Source organism: Chelonia mydas, chromosome 1 (genome assembly GCF_015237465.2).
Source record: "Chelonia mydas isolate rCheMyd1 chromosome 1, rCheMyd1.pri.v2, whole genome shotgun sequence".
In the NCBI taxonomy this organism is placed as follows: Eukaryota; Metazoa; Chordata; order Testudines; family Cheloniidae; genus Chelonia; species Chelonia mydas.
In genome coordinates this window covers 38,020,321-38,039,215 of record NC_057849.1, presented here as the reverse complement: position 1 = coordinate 38,039,215, position 18,895 = coordinate 38,020,321, and positions in this window count along the sequence as shown.

Sequence of the window (18,895 nt, the reverse complement as noted above, 5' to 3'; positions counted from 1 at the left end):
ATTTGTCCACATCCTTTCTGTAGTGGGGGGCCCAAAGCTGGACACAATACTCCAGATGTGGCCTCACCAGTGCCAAATAGAGGGGAATAATGGTACTCCCTCCCATAGGTGCTGGAACTAGAGATGCGGGGAGATGCTGTGCACCTCCTGGCTTGAAGTGGTTTCCATTATATACAGGGTTTACAGTTTGGTTCAATGGCTCTCATCATCCCAACTATACAAATTGTTCCAGCACCCCTGCTCCCTCCTGATAGCCTTGGTGCATGTTCACTTGCTTTAATGAATGTTTCATTCTGGCTAAATTAATGAACTCAGGTCTGAAAACTGTATGGGCTGTAGGTGACTGATTTCCTTCCATTTTAGTTAATACCTGAGGGGGAAGGGAAAATATCCTCTCGGTACCTCATCTAATTAAGCCCTGACGCATTGATTTTTTTCTTCTTCTTCTGTAATTGTTCTGTGTCACTATAGCTACTAGCTTTGGAAATTTGAACATCCAACTGAAGATTCTTTACACCAGGCAAAGGTTTATTCTCTCGCACAATTTATTTTGAATTTAAATTAGAGATGCAATTTTGTTTGGATCTGATCAGAATTCAGATTGGTGCCTTTTAAGAAATAATCAGGTCCCTGGGTACATGCTCTCAGATATTTCATAGAAGGACAGTCTGTGTGATTAGCTGAGCACCCCACTGAAAACCTTTGTTGCTGAACATGAGGTTAAAATTATTCTTTGACAGAAAAACAATCTGAATTTAGGGAAAGCTATGTGAACTGAGATGCACCGTGAATCAAAACACAAGGAGAAACCTCCTATTGTGGTAATTAGAATACCCATACCAAGCAGAGAAATTCATCCTCTAAAATGTTGTTGAAGAGAGTTTATTTCTCATGTTACCTATGCGGGTGACAGCCATCACTGCTAAATTGGGCTTGTAGGTGAAAGAAACTTCTATATACTCACTACCCTAAAAATTAGCATTTCACCTCTTGCTTTTCACTGGATCTCTTCACCTCCTCTAGGGTGGTTTGTTTCTGTCCTGCTCCATGTTTTTATGCCTCTTTCTCCTCTAGGCTTTATGATTATTATTTATTTGTAGTACAATAGCACCCAGAGATAAGGCAACAGGGCCCCATTGTGCTGGCCACTTGTCTGTAGAACTGGGTGATTATTATATTTTGGCAAATAGTAAATTTACCAAAAATGCATTTTTCAGGGCAAATTCAAGTTGACTTCAGTTTTGATCAAACAGTTTCACGAATTGAAATGTTTCATTTGACCCAATCAAAAATTTTCAGTTTTTCATGTGGGTGGAAAAAAACAAAACAAAACAAAAAAATCCATTTTGGTTTGAAAAATCAGTTGTTCACTCAGATATACTAAAAGATGATCCCTGTCCCAAGGAGCTGACAGTACAGGTGTTTGATGAGAACTAACAGGTAGAGAAAAGATGGGAGAGAACAAGATAACCATGAAATGATCATATTAAGTATATCATCACACGGCAATCCCAGTGCGCCCACTGCCCAGCTATTGTCAAGTGTTTTGTAGGCATCCTGGCAGAAGTGAGGTTTTAGGTATGGTGAGTTCTGACATTTTGTCATGGTCGAGGTGAGTTTTCTCCCATTCCTTGCTGGATCTGATCCTGAGACGCAGTGAGTACCCGCACTTGAATGCATCTTCTTTAACCTCCCCCGCCCCACCCTTTGGGCAAGGTAACTGCGATATAAGGCACTCCTTCCATAGTGGTCTCTTAGCCCCTGATGGACCAGGAAATGAAGGACTGGACTCTGTTCTAAATCCCAATGTGCTACCATTGGAAGCTTTGCAACATTAGGGATATTTAGCAGAGCAAAGCAAACCAAACCTAGACAAATTGGAGGATTGGGCCAAAAGAAATCTGATGAGGTTCAACAAGGACAAGTGCAGAGTCCTGCACTTAGGACAGAAGAATCCAATGAACTGCTACAGACTAGGGACCGAATGGCTCGGCAGCAGTTCTGCAGAAAAGGACCTAGGGGTTACAGTGGACGAGAAGCTGGATATGAGTCAACAGTGTGCCCTTGTTGCCAAGAAGGCCAATGGCATTTTGGGTTGTATAAGTAGGGGCATTGCCAGCAGATCGAGGGACGTGATCATTCCCCTCTATTCGACACTGGTGAGGCCTCATCTGGAGTACTGTGTCCAGTTTTGGGCCCCACACTACAAGAAGGATGTGGAAAAATTGGAAAGAGTCCAGCGGAGGGCAACAAAAATGATTAGGGGTCTGGAACACATGACTTATGAGGAGAGGCTGAGGGAACTGGGAATGTTTAGTCTATGGAAGAGAAGAAGGAGGGGGGATTTGATAGCTGCTTTCAACTACCTGAAAGGGGGTTTCAAAGAGGATGGATCTAGACTGTTCTCAGTGGTAGAAGAGGACAGAACAAGGAGTAATGATCTCAAGTTGCAGTGGGGGAGATTTAGGTTGGATATTAGGAAAACTTTTTCACTAGGAGGGTGGTGAAACACTGGAATGTGTTACCTAGGGAGGTGGTGGAATCTCCTTCCTTAGAAGTTTTTAAGGTCAGGCTTGACAAAGCCCTGGCTGGGATGATTTAATTAATTAAGTCCTGCTTTGAGCAGGGGGTTGGACTAGATGACCTCCTGAGGTCCCTTCCAACCCTAATATTCTATGATTGATTCAAACAAAACAAGCCTGCCAGGGCATCTAGTGCAGAAAGACCACTGGTGGCTTCTGGCATTTTATCACTGTGTCACTAGAAGATGCTGGCAGCCTGTCTACATGAGCGCTCCCACTGCAGCCCAACTGGCAGTAGTGCCTGTGTGAGTTTTTTGCTAAAATTCCCTTGCGTAGACAGGACCAGAATGATCAGTGCCTCGTCTCTCTGTAGTCTCCTTGCCCTTCTATTTCTCTCTCAATACCATCTCTGCTCACCCCCACACCATCAAGGATAATGCTACACTTACATATAAGACTGAAATTGCTGGTCGTCTTATCATGAATTTCAGTGGACTTTGGAGCTGACCTATAGCCTTCAGTAAAAAGTGCAAATTAGCCAACTTTTTGTTTTTTTCTGAACCATTTGGTAGGAAAACAATGCAGCTTGAACTGATCTATTTCACAGAAAACTTGAAATTGCTGAATTATTGCTCTCATGTCTGGTGATTCAGTGTATTAGATAAGGTAGGAAAACTCTGCAGCCCATCATTAAAAAGAAAGGGGGAAACAAGGCAGTTAAGCTATTTCTCCTCATTTTACATAGTGTTCTGGATCCAGACTAATAAAGATGCTGCATTTGTATGGCTGGATGTTGTAAAATACTTGGTTGCTTTACTAATGTGTGATGATTTTTCATCCTCACTACCATTATCAAATATATGCAAACTTTACAACTTTATATTCAGATTACAAAACAGGATAGGTGCGTGCCTGAAGTCTGGGAGTTATACACACCTCAGTAATCATCCATCAGTGTTTAAGGCACGTTCTTTTCAGTAGATTGCTTTTCTTTAAACCCTTTATTATGGTAGTTTCTTGATGAGCTAACTAACACACACAGCTCAACCAGAGGTAAAATGGACGATAATATAATTGCAATTTATTTCAATACACAAGCTATTTTGATCAAGGACAATTTAAAAATCCCATGCACAGATTATTAAAACTGCTGACATCTTCCAAACAGAACATCTGCAAAATTGGCATTAAGAACGGATTCATCTTTCTAAAAGGAGAGTGGAATGTTGCAAATACAATTGCTGATACTAATTTACTTATACTTTAAAAAAAAAAAAACTAGGCTGTTTCTAGTTGCCAGAGGGATGAATTAGTCAATTGCATATTGTAGTGAGGTGGAGTGGCCTCCCACTGAGCCAGAGGGGGGCGGCACCACTCTGTGAACCCAGGTGGGCGGAGCCAGGCTGTGTTCGTCCTCCCACCAGAAGTCAGAGGGCGGAACAGGAGTATAAAGGGTGGGTCCTGGAGCTCAGCCTGGCTGCAGATGCTGAAGGAGCCAGATGCCTCCTGCCTGCTCCTGAGCTGGGAGACTGCAGCAGACCCCTGCGGAGCTAAGGACTGGCCAGAGCTGCTGGAGCCACCCACTGGGACTACCACAGGCCTTCTATCCCAACAAAGTGGAGGACCCCCTGTGCATCCAGGTACACCCCAAGGGGAGGGGAGGAAGTGGCCCATGGACAGCTGACCATAGTCTGGCTGCACTGCCACGGGAGACCCAGTCAGCGTGTTGCGGTTGGAATCCCCGCTGACCCAGTGGCAGACCACTCTGCCACTGTTGGGCCCTAGGCTGGGATGCAGTGGAGTCGGGTTGGCCTGTGTCCCCCTACCCCTGCCACCTTGCCCCTGGGGTGGCAGTCCCTCCTCTTTAGGCCAAGGAGCCTACATTTGTTGGCTGTCTACCAGAGATAGGATGCCTGACCCTCTTGTTGCTCAGCCCTGAGTACAGGACTGGGCCATGGACTCTTTGCCACCCCACCCTGACTAAGGGCTGGGCCCAATAATGGTTTGCTCCTCTGCCCCGATTGCAGGCTAGAGACCCTAGAGACTACTGCTGTTCCCGGACTGTTGACCAGAGCCACTGGCTGTGTTTTGCTCAGCTAATTCCTTCACTCTGGGCGACACCCAGCGATGTAGTGAGGCAGAGTGGCCTCCCACTGATCCAGAGGGGGAGGGACCACCGCTAATCCACTACATATATGCAAAAAAAAAAAATCAAGCACTCCTAAAGTAAGAAATAAAAGTAATCATATAAGTTGCTAGATGGAGTGAAAGAATTTAACAGCATTAAATAGGTCAACTATTTTAATTTTGTATTTACTAAGGAGAGACAATAGCATCTCTATCGTTATGGTTGATGTGCCAGTACCCATTAAAAATCTGATTTTGATTCTCTTTCTAAACCTTGCCCACATCCACCCCCCCCCCCCACCCAAAAAAAATCTAATTTTTTCTCATTCAGAGAGTTATTGGGGATGTTATGGATCATAGCATGTATTGCTGGCAGCATTTTACCACAGCTAATTACCTCATATTGCTTGTCACTTGGATTGAGAAACTTTCTACAAAGACTGAGAATAGCATGTTTATGATCTTGTAAAGATGGTGGCATTGTCTGGTCCCCTCAGACTCGGAGGCTGTCTTCCCATTTCAAAGTGACTGAATTAGTGCCTGGGCCTTGTGCTGGCCCTCTGAACATGGGTGAATTTCACCTAGAATGACTTGGCCTCAAAACTGAGCTCTAAGCCATGTCAGAATTCACATAACAATCTAAGGTGTGGCATAGCTGCTGATGAACTAGACCATTCCCGCTCACTCACTTGCATGCTGAGAGGTGCCCAAATCACCTGAGGCTGTCCAGAGCAAATCCTCCCCAGGCGCCTATTCATAATCTTCCCAAGAACAGGAGCTATACTGATTCCAGCACTCCTTGGTCCAGCAGAATTGAACATTGACTGGGAATTACAATGGCATATTTGGAGGAGGGGGGGGAAATCAACATGGCTCACCACAAGCCGTGAGTCTTCAGAAGGCATTGAGTGTCCCCTTGCATCCTGAGTTCTGAGGGTTCTAACACCATCTGTCTACCTGCATTCCCAGCCACACACAACTGTCAGGTGAAAATAAACTTAAACTTTCCCAAAGTTTAAAAAAAACAGCCATTTGCTATGTATCTAATTTATTGCAATGACCTAGGTTTGCAGCTGATTAGCATGGGATCCAAAGTATCTTTAGGGACTGTGGATATCCTATGCTTTGTCATTAACTCTGAAGACGCAGAGGGGGAAGGCTTCCCTGCTCTACCAAAGTAAGTCCCATTATCTGGCACTTTTCAGAGTAGCAGCCCTGTTAGTATGTAACACTTCAACCTCTGTGGCCACTCAGTAAAAGATTTAAGGGTGGCAATTTTGCAACAGAAAGTCTTCAAAAACAGACTCCTGCGAGAAACTGCTGAGCTTGAATTAATATGCAAACTAGATACCATTAACTTGGGTTTGAATAGAGACTGGGAGTGGCTGGGTCATTACACATATTGAATCTATTTCCTTAAGTTAAGTATCCTCACCCCTTCTTGTCAACTGCCTAAATGGGCCATCTTGATTAGCAAGACAAAAGTTTTTTTCTCCTGCTGATAATAGCTCATCTTAACTAATTAGCCTCTCACGGTTTGTATGGTAACTTCCAACTTATCTGTGTGTGTGTGTGTGTGTGTGTGTATATGTATATATATATATATATATATATATATATATCTTACTATATGTTCCATTCTATGCATCCAATGAAGTGGGTTTTAGCCCATGAAAGCTTATGCCCAAATAAATTTGTTAGTCTCTAAGGTGCCACAGGGACTCCTGTTCTTTTTGCCTGGCACTTGTTGTTTAGAAATTCATAGAGAAAGGGACATTTTTATTTTTTGAATCCCTAATTCTAGCTGGAGACTCCTAATTCCCACCTGTGACTCCAGCCTCAGGGTAGATGAGCTTGGCCACCTCCAGTATTTTAGAAGACACGGGTTTGGCTTCAGTGAGAGACCAATCGGAAAAGTTACCTTGGCCCAGGTTTTTTTAATCAAGTGTGATACTTGCTGAGAGTTTTTCTCAGTGCTCTCTAGTAACTACTAAAAACCCCTGGAGTAGTTTGTCTGGCCATACGTGTGCTTGGATAGGGCTGCTCAGCATCTTTTAAGAAGGACCATGAAGTCATAGGACCGAATTCAACCTTTCTGTAAACAGGCTCAGCTGCACAGACATCAATGGACCTCCAAGGGCTGACTTTGCTCCCTAATCTTCATGTTTATTACATCATCCTATTGCCACAAATAGCAAATTGACTGTGATGTCTAAAATTTAGCATTATGACATCACTGCAGGAGGGGAGGTAGAGACCGTGATATCAGAGCCTAGTTTAAAAGAGGTCACATATCTCAGAGGCTCATCCAAAGGCAATGGAGGCTTTTTACACTAAATAATGAGATTAAATCCCCTCCCCAAAAAAGTGAGTTGGGGACCAATGTGTAAAAGTATTTAGACATCTATAGCTGCAGATAGGCATCTAGTGGGTTTTTCAGAAGTGCCAAAGCACCTAACTTCCATTGAAATCAGTAAGAGCTGGTCACATAGGCAGTTTTGAAAATCCCACTGGGCACTGATCTGCATCTTTAGGCATGCAAATACCCTTTACAAGTCTGGCCCACCATGATTATTGTTCAGCGGCTGTGGAAAGGGTTGGTAACCTCAGTCAGGGTCTCAGTGAGCAGATTGTCACATGACAAAAAGAAAAGGAGTACTTGTGGCACCTTAGAGACGAACCAATTTCTTTGAGCATAAGCTTTCGTGAGCTACAGCTCACTTCATCGGATGCATACTGTGGAAAGTGTAGAAGATCTTTTTATACACACAAAGCATGAAAAAATACCTCCCGCCACCCCACTCTCCTGCTGGTAATAGCTTATCTGAAGTGATCACTCTCCTTACAATGTGTATGATAATCAAGCTGGGCCATTTCCAGCACAAATCCAGGTTTTCTCTGCCCCCCCCACACAAACTCACTCTCCTGTTGGTAATAGCTTACCACATATATAAATAAATACACATTGTAAGGAGAGTGGTCACTTTAGATAAGCTATTACCAACAGGAGAGTGGGTTTGTGGGGGGGGTGGGGGGAGAGAGAACCTGGATTTGTGCTGGAAATGGCCCAACTTGATTATCATACACATTGTAAGGAGAGTGATCACTTCAGATAAGCTATTACCAGCAGGAGAGTGGGGTGGGGGGAGGTATTTTTTCATGCTTTGTGTGTATAAAAAGATCTTCTACACTTTCCACAGTATGCATCCGATGAAGTGAGCTGTAGCTCACGAAAGCTTATGCTCAAATAAATTGGTTCGTCTCTAAGGTGCCACAAGTACTCCTTTTCTTTTTGCGAATACGGCCTAACAAGGCTGTTACTCTGAAACCTGTCACATGACAAAGTCCTCCATCCAAACAGATGCTAATTGGCAATCTCCTAGGAAGTCTCAGCAACAGGGTCAAGGACTAAATGGATCTGGAGACAATTATGTACATGAATTCTCACTGAAGTCTAACTATGGTTTGGAACATTATAGATCACACTAGTTTAGTGAGGAGGACAATTTCTAACATGTGAAAGAGCACTAGTTTTTTCTAAAACCCATTACTCCAAATTGACTTGTCTAACTTATTTCACATTTTAAAAAAATCTCCTCATCCTCCTCTATGATCCATAGACATTTCAGGCGAAAAGGAATTTTTGTTTTGCTTTGAGAACAAAGGAAAGTGATCAGGATTGGGCTTACCACAGTACTATCTTTTCACCTGAGAGTCACTGCCAGGGTCTGATCATGCCTGAACTGTTTTGTCTCATTTCCACTGTCCTGTGTCAAGAGCAATATTAGCACTCTAAATAATAAATTATAACAACTCTGGCTGTGGATGACATGGCGTCAGTGTCTCAGCACATGCTCTTTAAAACAGATATAATTTTATAACAAATTTAATATAATGAATATGCATTAGTTCATTTATCTGGAAAGGAACAAGGGTCCACTGCAAGCTGCTCTAGAAACTTGGCTCATCAGTGGTGTGTGTCCACCAGACTTTGTACCCTGGTGGTCAGCTCCCTGTCACTTTTCTGGCATGGAAGGACTTGAATGGCTCCTGTTCTCTGTGTCTGTTGAGCAATCTCCACCATGTTCTATCTTATTTAATCTGCCTATTTCGGCACTAATAGGATGCTCAGTGCCAAAGTATTTACTTGTCAAGTACAGCTGGAGAAGAAAGGGAAGTGAGGGGGAGTCATGTTGATGTCTGCACCTCTCCCTAGCGCCTTGTAGCTTCCCATAATGAAAAGGAGGTGGCTTGAGGGGTGGTACAGAATGTACTGATATGTCTCCTCACCAATCTGAGCCTGTAAAAGGGAAATAATAGATAAGGAAAATGTTAACACTCTCCCAAGGAATCATTTTAAACAAATAAATGAAAAAAACAAAGGAGCCAACAACAACTTGACAATAAACTTTTCTTTGTACAAGCCTGTGTTATCAAAAGTTGATATTAATTACCTGGGACTTGATTCTGACATATTTCAGTGACATATTGATTTCTGACATATTTTATGTGAGTTAATGTATATGAAGAATAGAGATTAATATTTCTAATGCAACATAGTCTCAGTATTGCAGACACTACAAGGGAACTCTGCTTCTGCGCTGTCCATTATGTAACACTCTGAGCTGATTGTTCTCAGTGGCAACCAATATGGTTGTGATTTAAGAGATGTTTAAATACAATTATCCTTTTCAATGCTTTAATCCAAGGACCTTTCTGGTGACCATCAAGGTAGAAGTTTCAGGTTCTGGTAAATTTCCAAAAGAAAAGGAAATAACCCCAGTTTTCTGGCTTAGGTTCTTTCCCTCTCACTAAATCGGGTTCTAATGTAGAAGGGTACATGAGCCAGTGTCAAATGCATAATGTTTGTGACCCTGCTAGCCTACAAAGTCACTGTAGTGCCAGTATCTAACTCTCATTGCTTTGTAAAGCAGTTATACAAGACGTTAAGGGACACACTCTTCTCATGGAGACACACACACACACTTCAAGTCAATGACTCCCTCATGCACTGGCTAATAGATTTTTGCTCTGCTGCTGAGTCCTATAAACTAATTTTGTGGGCCTGATTCACCACTGTGCTACACCAGTTTTATGTCCTTGTGTCACAGTTACAGGATAAGTTGAGCATTAGGGTACGTGTAAACAGCAGCTGGGCGATGTAACTCTCAGTTCAAGTAGATGTGCATGCAGTAGCTTTGCTCAAGCTAGTGCATAAAAATAGCACTGTGACCACAGCAGCAGGGGGATGGCTCAGGCTACCCACCCCTGTACATACCCATGGGGTTAGATGGGATTGTACTTGGGTGGCTAGCCTGAGCCACTATCTGTCCTACCATGACCACACTGTTTTAGGTGCTAGCTTGAGCAGAGCTAGCACATGTAGACATACCCAAGATGGGAATCACACCTCCTAGTTGCTGTGTAGACATGCTTTTAGAGCCTTTTGCAGTCCTTCTTGAGTGCCTCTCTCAGGCGACTGCTTTACTTCCTTCATTTTTCTTGAGGGTGAACCCTGCTGTTCAACTACTCAGACTCGATCTCTGGGTTGCAGCCTCCCTGTGTTAACAAACACAAGAGGCTCAACTGTATTTGGTACCTGCAAGAAACTTGCCTCTGATAGCTTGTGGCCAGCTGCTGATTAAAGTGACCCAAACCAGCTCCTTCAAAACATTGCTATGTACCTTTGGATCAATAAACAATCAGAGATAATGGTTTAAACAAGGCTGGGTCTTACCTAAACCTTATCATTTCCTCAAACCTTGGGCCAACCTAGCTGCTCAGATCCATTCGCTCGGTCCATCTACTCTCCATGAACAGCCCCTGATGAATGACCTGCCTTCCCTCTCTAGAGAGAGAATTTTGAACTGTTCAGTGTCCTTTTGATCTTAGTGCCTCAGCCTGGGCAACCATCTGTGGGAGCTAGATATAGGAACTTCCCAATTAATGGCCCAATGATTGTTCTCTTATTCCCTTGAAACTTACACCCAAGATGTCTTATCTCTGGCCATTGTTTCATTTCCTGCTTATTGTTCCTAAGAGACCCATTTGGTTAAACTCCATGTAGTCACACTGAATATGACCAAACAGTTAAACTGAGGTATACATAAAATTCATGCTAAATGATACAGATATCTCCCTTATTCTCCACACCATGTAACTCCATTGGCTTCAGTCGCGTTACTCTAGATTTACACCAATCTGTGTGAGAGGAGAATCAAGCCTATTGCTATCAGTGGAGTTATAGTAGAGTAAAAACTGGTGTGTGAAGATAGTGAAGAATCAGACACTTTTTCTATAGTTTGTATGACTTTCTTCCTATTTAACAATGAACCTTTCATCTTGATTGATTAGTTGTGAGGTAGTAGAAAGGCATGATAATACTGAATTGTGTATAGCTGAGAAAGAAGGTCAGTAAAGGAAAGGAAGGTTCAATTTATAGATAAAATTAAGGACTAAGGGGTATCGTATTAAAGGTGCAAATGCATGGTTAGACACCCAACCACTGATAGGGAATTGAGCAACTTTAGTGCCCTTGAAAATATCTCCACAAGGTACCAATCGTACAAACCTAACTCCTGAAATTAGACACCATTGACTACAACAGGACAACTCATGTGTGAACTAAACCCTGTGAGTTAGGATTGGCCTTAAATATGTTACTGGTTGATAGATGTATGCTGAATGACTCATTAAAATAAGCTGGTATAGTGACAATAGTTATGAAAACTGTACTATACTTACCAACAATTCTGGCAGTTTATGTTGCATGGTTAAACCTAGTGATTAACATTTGTAAAGAGGATATAACTGCTGTGATATTGGCCAAACAATGCATACATTCCTTAACTAGGGTGCCAGTTGCTTTTATAAGGTGAGACATGACAGACTTGAGGTAAAATGAGGTAGTATCAGATTCTAAAATAGGGAAAGAAGAAGTCAAAAATTACTAAGACAAGTTAGATGTCTTCACATCACCAGGGCCTGATGAAATGCATCTTAGAATAGTCAAGGAGCTGACTGAGGAGATATCTGAGCCATTAACAATTATCCTTGAAAAGTCATGGAAGATGGGAGATACTCCAGAAGACTGGGAAAAGGCAAATATAGTGTCCATCTATAAAAAGGGAAATAAGGACAACCCAGAGAACTACAGACCAGTCAGCTTAATTTCTGTACCCAGAAAGATAATGGAGCAAATAACTAAGCAATTAGTTTGCAAACACCTAGAAGATAATAAGGTGATAAATTTCAGAGTAACAGCCGTGTTAGTCTGTATTCGTAAAAAGAAAAGGAGTACTTGTGGCACCTTAGAGACTAACCAGTTTATTTGAGCATGAGCTTTCGTGAGCTACAGCTCACTTCATCGGATGCTATGCATCCGATGAAGTGAGCTGTAGCTCACGAAAGCTCATGCTCAAATAAACTGGTTAGTCTCTAAGGTGCCACAAGGTGATAAATAACAGTCACCATGGATCTGTCAAAAACAAATCATGTCAAACCAACCTAATAGCTTTCTTTGACAGGGTAACAAGCCTTGTGGATGGGGAGAAGCGGTAGATGTGGTATATCTTGATTTTAGTAAGGCTTTTGATTCTGTCTCGCATGGACTTCTCATAAACAAACTAGGGAAATACAACCTAGATGGAGCGACTATAAGGTGGGTGCATAACTGGTTGGAAAATTGTTCCCAGAGAGTAGTTATCAGTGGTTCACAGTCATGCTGGAAGGGCATAATGAGTGGGGTCCCGCAGGGATCGGTTCTGGGTCCGGTTCTGTTCAGTATCTTCATCAATGATTTAGAAAATGGCATATAGAGTACACTTATAAAGTTTGTGGATGTCACCAAGTTGGGAGGGGTTGCAAGTGCTTTGGAGGATAGGATTAAATTTCAAAATGATCTAGACAAACTGGAGAAATGGTCTGAAGTAAATAGGACGAAATTCAATAAGGACAAATGCAAAGTACTCCACTTAGGAAGGAACAATCAGTTGCACACATACAAAATGGGAAATGACTGCCTAAGAAGGAGTACTGCGGAAAGGGATCTGGGGGTCATAGTGGATCACAAGCTAAATATGAGTCAACAGTGTAACGACATTACAAAAAAGCAAACATCATTCTGGGATGCATTAGCAGGAGTATTGTAAGCAAGACACAAGAAGTAATTCTTCCGCTCTACTCTGTGCTGATTAGGCCTCAGCTGGAGTATTGTGTCCAGTTCTGGGTGCCACATTTCAGGAAAGAGGTGGACCAACTGGAGAAAGTCCAGAGAAGAGCAACAAAAATGATGAAAGGTCTAGAAAACATGACCTATGAGGGAAGATTGAAAAAACTGGGTTTGTTTAGTCTGGAGAAGAGAAGACTGAAAGGGGACATGATAACAGTTTTCAAGTACATAAAAGGTTGTTACAAGGAGGAGGGAGAAAAATTGTTCTTCTTAACCTCTGAGGATAGGACCAGAAGCAAAGGGCTTAAATTGCAGCAAGGGTGTTTTAGGTTGTACATTAGGAAAAACTTCCCAACTGTCAGAGTGGTTAAGCACGGAAATAAATTGCCTAGGGAAGTGGTGGAATCTCCATCATTGGGGATTTTTAACAGCAGGTTGGACAAACACCTGTCAGGGATGGTCTACATAATACACAGTTCTGCCTTGAGTGCAGGGGACTGGACTAGATGATCTCTCGAGGTCCCTTCGAGTTCTATGATTCTATTACTTTGTTTTTGCAATTTCTTGTTTAAAGAAAAAGATTTTTATTATTACTGCATTTGAGAGTTTGCTCTGTTTTAAAAAGAAATAGTATGAGCACACACACACAAAGAACTAAATATGTATAGGATGGCCAAACAATGATTGAAGGAAATTGGGGAGTATGAATTATCAAATCTATTTATGTATCCTGCGTATTATGCTGGTCTGCAAATACTGAGAGGGTTTAAACAACAAGGAGCATGAGGAATAATTTAGGGAAGGTATAAGAAGAAATGAGAAGACATTTAAGCAAAGAAGAATTTAGAAGGAATGTCAAGAAAAGATTAATAATGATGAGATTTACTAGACTGAGAAATAATCTCTCAAGAGAAGTACTAGAAGCCCCCTGGCTTTAATGATTTAAAAGTAGACTTGGACAGAGCATTAGGTGATATTAGAGAACAATCCAGCTCTGGCAAGGTACCAGACGGGTTAGATGACCTAACTGCTCTTTTCTATCTGATTTCCATGATTCTGTTAGAAAGTGCCCTGCTATTACTGTCTATAGCCTATAGAGAAATCAGCCTAGTAAAAGAGAGAATTCAGATACAAGAGCAGGCATTAGATCCTTCCTTATTTCTTATGGTTTTGTCTTTGCTTTACTGTATTTATTTTTAATACTCTAGTGGGACAAGCCCAAAGGCTAAAATACTGTCTCTCTCAATTTAGGAGCTGTGAATACAATTAGAAAGGGTGAGATTCCTAGAACTGTATCCAGAGTATACTTTAACCTTAATCTAAAAGAAGCTGCTTCTAAAGTGTCCTTAAGTGCCTCATTACTATCAAATGTCTGCGCCCTTAACTCCTCTCCATTGGATATTGATTCTATATTTCCTTTTAGTCCTGCTAAATCAAAGTCTACAAAGGTGAAATGCAAGTATCTGCATTCATTTTATGCACAACCTCCCAATGAATGCATGAATAACTAAATAAAGATACAAAATAAGTCTGTTTTAATTAGATTAATTTAAACACACAGAGGATTGATATATTATTTTTATATTATGTTAGGGTCTCCCCTTATTTATTATAAATAACACTAATAAGGGGGTGGATGGCTCAGAGAATAAATGTTGGGATATATAGGCTGTAGGCCTTTCTGGAGCCTTATGCATACTAGCAAAGTGAACCACAGTAGGCCTGGCCTTGGCAGCACAGTAACACACCAGGTATTGGATAACCAAATAAGCACATTCCTGGCCAGAGAGGATGGTACAAGGACACTCAGAGTTCTCAAGTAACTACACAAACAAATTGCCAAGAGATTGTACAGGAACACGCTCGTAAGATATGGATGGGATGACAGGATAATGGATGAGGATGTTTTGTTCAAACTAGCAGGTACAAGGCATAAGGGTGGTAACTAACAACGTCTGGAATGTAATACGTAACTTATTTGTATCAATGTATAAAAGGAGATGTCATAGGAGAGGCATCTTTATATCGGCCGAGTAGACAGCATCATGTTATGTTGTCTAAGCCTTTACCTTGTCACAGGCATACACGTGATAGTATCCCTGTGCCCTGTTGTACTGTGCTTTGCTGACAATAAACCTAGCTGAGGGCCTTCACCACCGAACCAAGCCTGTGGTCTTTCTTTGTGAATAACATCGAGGTCTGTTGAATCAGCGTGCTGCACTGTCCGCTCATGCAGCGAACATCTTAGCTCCAAGACCAGCAGCATTAACAACTCTGCAGCACCCGCCACGCGCCGCAGCACTCACAGCAGAGCCTTTCACGTGAAAGGCACTGATTTGGTTCAGAACCAGGTGAGTACTGGTTGAAAATAATAGTTAAACATATAATGGCTATTTTGTGACCTATGTGAAAAGAGTTGGTGCTCTCAGGTCATTTCCTAACTTACAGCTGTCAGTATCACACACAGCTGGGCATAACTTGCATTCAGACAGGCAAAGATGACACCTAAACACTACACATTAGATCTGGCTAAAATAGATTGATCAATTTGTCTGACAGGGAAAGGGGATTAAATTATCCTGTCAGAATACCACCTGGAGGTGGTACGTCCACGTCACGATTGAGTCAAGTTTGCATTTGGGGTAAGTCTGAACTACTGCTATCCTGTTTGGGGATCGAAAATGTCACTTTCTGGGGTGAATCCCAAGAAAGAAAAACAATTTAATATTGGTCTTTTACCCCAATTGTATGCAGTTTAGCGATTAACTGCCACTGGAATACTGCTACCTTGGGGGGTGTCAGATGGCAATCATTTTGATATACAGCAGTCATTGGGCGGTTAAGGCAAACATGTGCCAGCACTTGGTGGTGTGTGCAAAGAACAGGAGATGTGTAAGAACCCTTTCCTTCCTTGTGCCCCTATGCTATATATAATCATAGAAATGCATGGCTGGAAGGGACCTCAAGAGGGCATCTAGTCCCCCCCCATGCAGTGGCAGGACCAAGTAAACCTAAACCATCCCTGACAGGTGTTTGTCTAACCTGTTCTTAAAATGACAGGGATTCCACAGCCTCCTTTGGACACCTGTTCCAGAGCTAAACTCTCCTTATAGTTAAAGTGTTTCCTAATATCTAAACAAAAATCTCCCTCGCTGCAGATTAAGCCAATTACTTCTTGTCCAACTTTCGGTGAACATGGAGAACAATTGATCACTGTCCCCATTGTGACAGCCCTTAATAGATTTGAAGACTGTTATCAGTTCCTCCCCCCCAAGTCTTCTTTCTCAAAACATACCCAGTTTTTTCACCTTTCCTCAAACGTCAGGTTTTCTAAATATTTTATCATTTTTATTGCTCTCCTCTGGACTCTCTCCAATTTATCCACAACTTTCCTTAAATGTGAAGCACAGAACTGGACACAGTACTCAACCTGAGGCCTCAGAAGTGTTGAGTAAAGTGGGACAATTACCTCCCAAGATTTATGTACAGCACTCCTCTTAGTACATCCCAGAATGATATTAGCCTTTTCCACAACTGCATCACATTGTTGACTCCTGTTCAATTTGTGATCCATTATAACCTCCAGATACTTTTTGGCAGTATTACTGCCTAGCCAGTTTATTCCCCCATTTTACAGTTGTGCATTTGATTTTTTTTCTTCCTCAGTGTAGTACTTTGCACTTGTCTTTATGGAATTTCATCTTGTTGCTTTCGGATCAATCTTTCAGTTTATCCAGGACATTTTGAATTCTAATGCTGTCCTAGCAATCCCTCCCAGCCTTGTGCCATTTGAAATTTTATAAGCATACTGTCCACTCCATTATCCAAGTCATAAATAAAAATATTGACTAGTACTGGACCGAGGACAGAGTCCTGTGATATCCCACTTGATAAGTCCCCCTTCCCAGTTAGACAGTGAATCTTTGATAACTATTCTTTGAATAGTTTTTCAACCAGTTTTGCACCCAACTTATAGTAATTTAATCTAGACCATATTTTCCTAGTTTGCTTATGAGAATGCCATGTGGGACTGTGTCAAAAGCCTTACTAGGGTGACCACCCATCCCTTATTTTAAGGGATGTCCTTGACTATTTTAAATATTTAATCAAAGCTTATGATAATTTCACCGTATACTTGAGCACAGTAGAATTGTAAACTTGAGAGAAAAACTACATAATGTGCCAAGGGAAATGGTAAAATAAAGCATTGCCCCTTATTTTTCATGTGCTTCCCCCTTATTTCCATCCAGCAAAGGTGGTCACTCTAGGTCTTACTAAAATCAAGCTATACCATGTCCAGAGCTTCCCCACATTCACTAGGGCAGTAGCCCTATCAAAGAAGGAAATTAGGTTGGTTTGGCATTGTGATGGGTTGGGCTGCCACCTGATGTGCTGAAACTACCTCTGAGCCCATTTTCCCTGCCAGCTTGGGACTTCAGCACCCTGTCTTGATGAGCCAGACACACTAGTCTGCTGCAAACACAGACCCAGGTCTGAACTACATCCCCCAAAAGCTGCAGACTTAACTGAAAACAGTTTAAGAAGTGATCCTGTCTGTAGCACCCAGACACCCTGCTCCCTATGGTATCCAAACCCCAAATAATCCATTTTACTCTGTGTATAAAGCTTATACAGGGTAAACTCATAAATTGTCCACCCTCTATAACACTGACAGAGAGATATGCACAGCTGTTTGCTCCCCCACGAATTAATTACTTACTCTGGGTTAATTTATAAGCAAAAGTGATGTTATTACATATAAAAGGTAGGATTTAAGTGGTTCCAAGTAATAACAGACAGAACAAAGTAAGTTACCAAGCACAATAAAAGAAAAACATGCAAGTCTAAGCCTAATACATTAAGAAACTGATTACAGATAAATCTCACCCTCAGAGATGTTCCAAGAAGCTTATTTCATAAACTAGACTCCTTCCTAGTCTGGGCCCAGTCCTTTCCCCTAGTACAGTCCTTGTTCCAGCTCAGGTGGTAGCTAGGGGTTTTCTCATGACTGCAGCCTCCTTTGTTCTGTTCCACCCCCTTATATAGCTTTGGCACAAGGTGGGAATCTTTTGTCTCTCTGGGTCTCCTCCCCCCATTCTAAATGGAAAAGCACCAGGTTTAAGATGGATTCCAGTATCAGGTGACATGGTCACATGTCCTGTGAGACCCCAAGCCTTCGTTCTTCCTGGCCTGACTCACAGGAAGGCTTGCAAGTAAACACAGCCATTTACAACCAATTGTCCTAGTTGATGGGAGCCATCAAGATCCCAAACCACCATTAATGGCCCACACTTTGCATAATTACAATATAACCTCAGTGTTATATTTCATATTTCTAGTTTCAGATACAAGAATGACACATTTATACAAATAGGATGACCACACTCAGTAGATTATAAACTTTGTAATGATACCTTACAAGAGACCTTTTGCATGAAGCACATTCCAGTTACATTATATTCAAACTCATTAGCATATTTTCATAAAATCATACGGAGTGCAACGTCACACACATGATTTGTGTTTGACAAATCCATGTTGGCTATTACTTATTACCCTATTATTCTCCATGTGCTTGCAAATTGATTGATTGATATCTGGAAAGATACGGGAATAAATTATTAAAGTTAGACTGACTGGTCCACAATTCCCTGGGTCCTCTTTCTTCCCCATTTAAAAGATTGGTACTATGTTTTCCCTTCTCCAATTCTCTCATTCTGAGAGTTCTTCAGCTAGTTCCTTAACTACCCTAGGGTGAATTTCATCAGACCTTGCCAACTTGAACACATCAAATATATTATCTAAATAGTCTTTAACCTTTTATTTCCCTATTTTGGCTTGCATTCCTTCCCTGTTGTTGTTGTTAATTGTGTTAATGAAATGATAACAATTTACCATTTTATGAAGACTATAGCAAAAAAAACAACCCTAAAATGGCTGTCCCCTTGGTTACTACTTCTACTCTCTGAAACAAAAAGTTGTCACCAATACAGCTCAAGAATTTTATTATTTTTCCAACAGATCTCTGGGTCATTAAAATCCCCCTTAGTACCAGGTCTTGTGTTTTGGATATTTC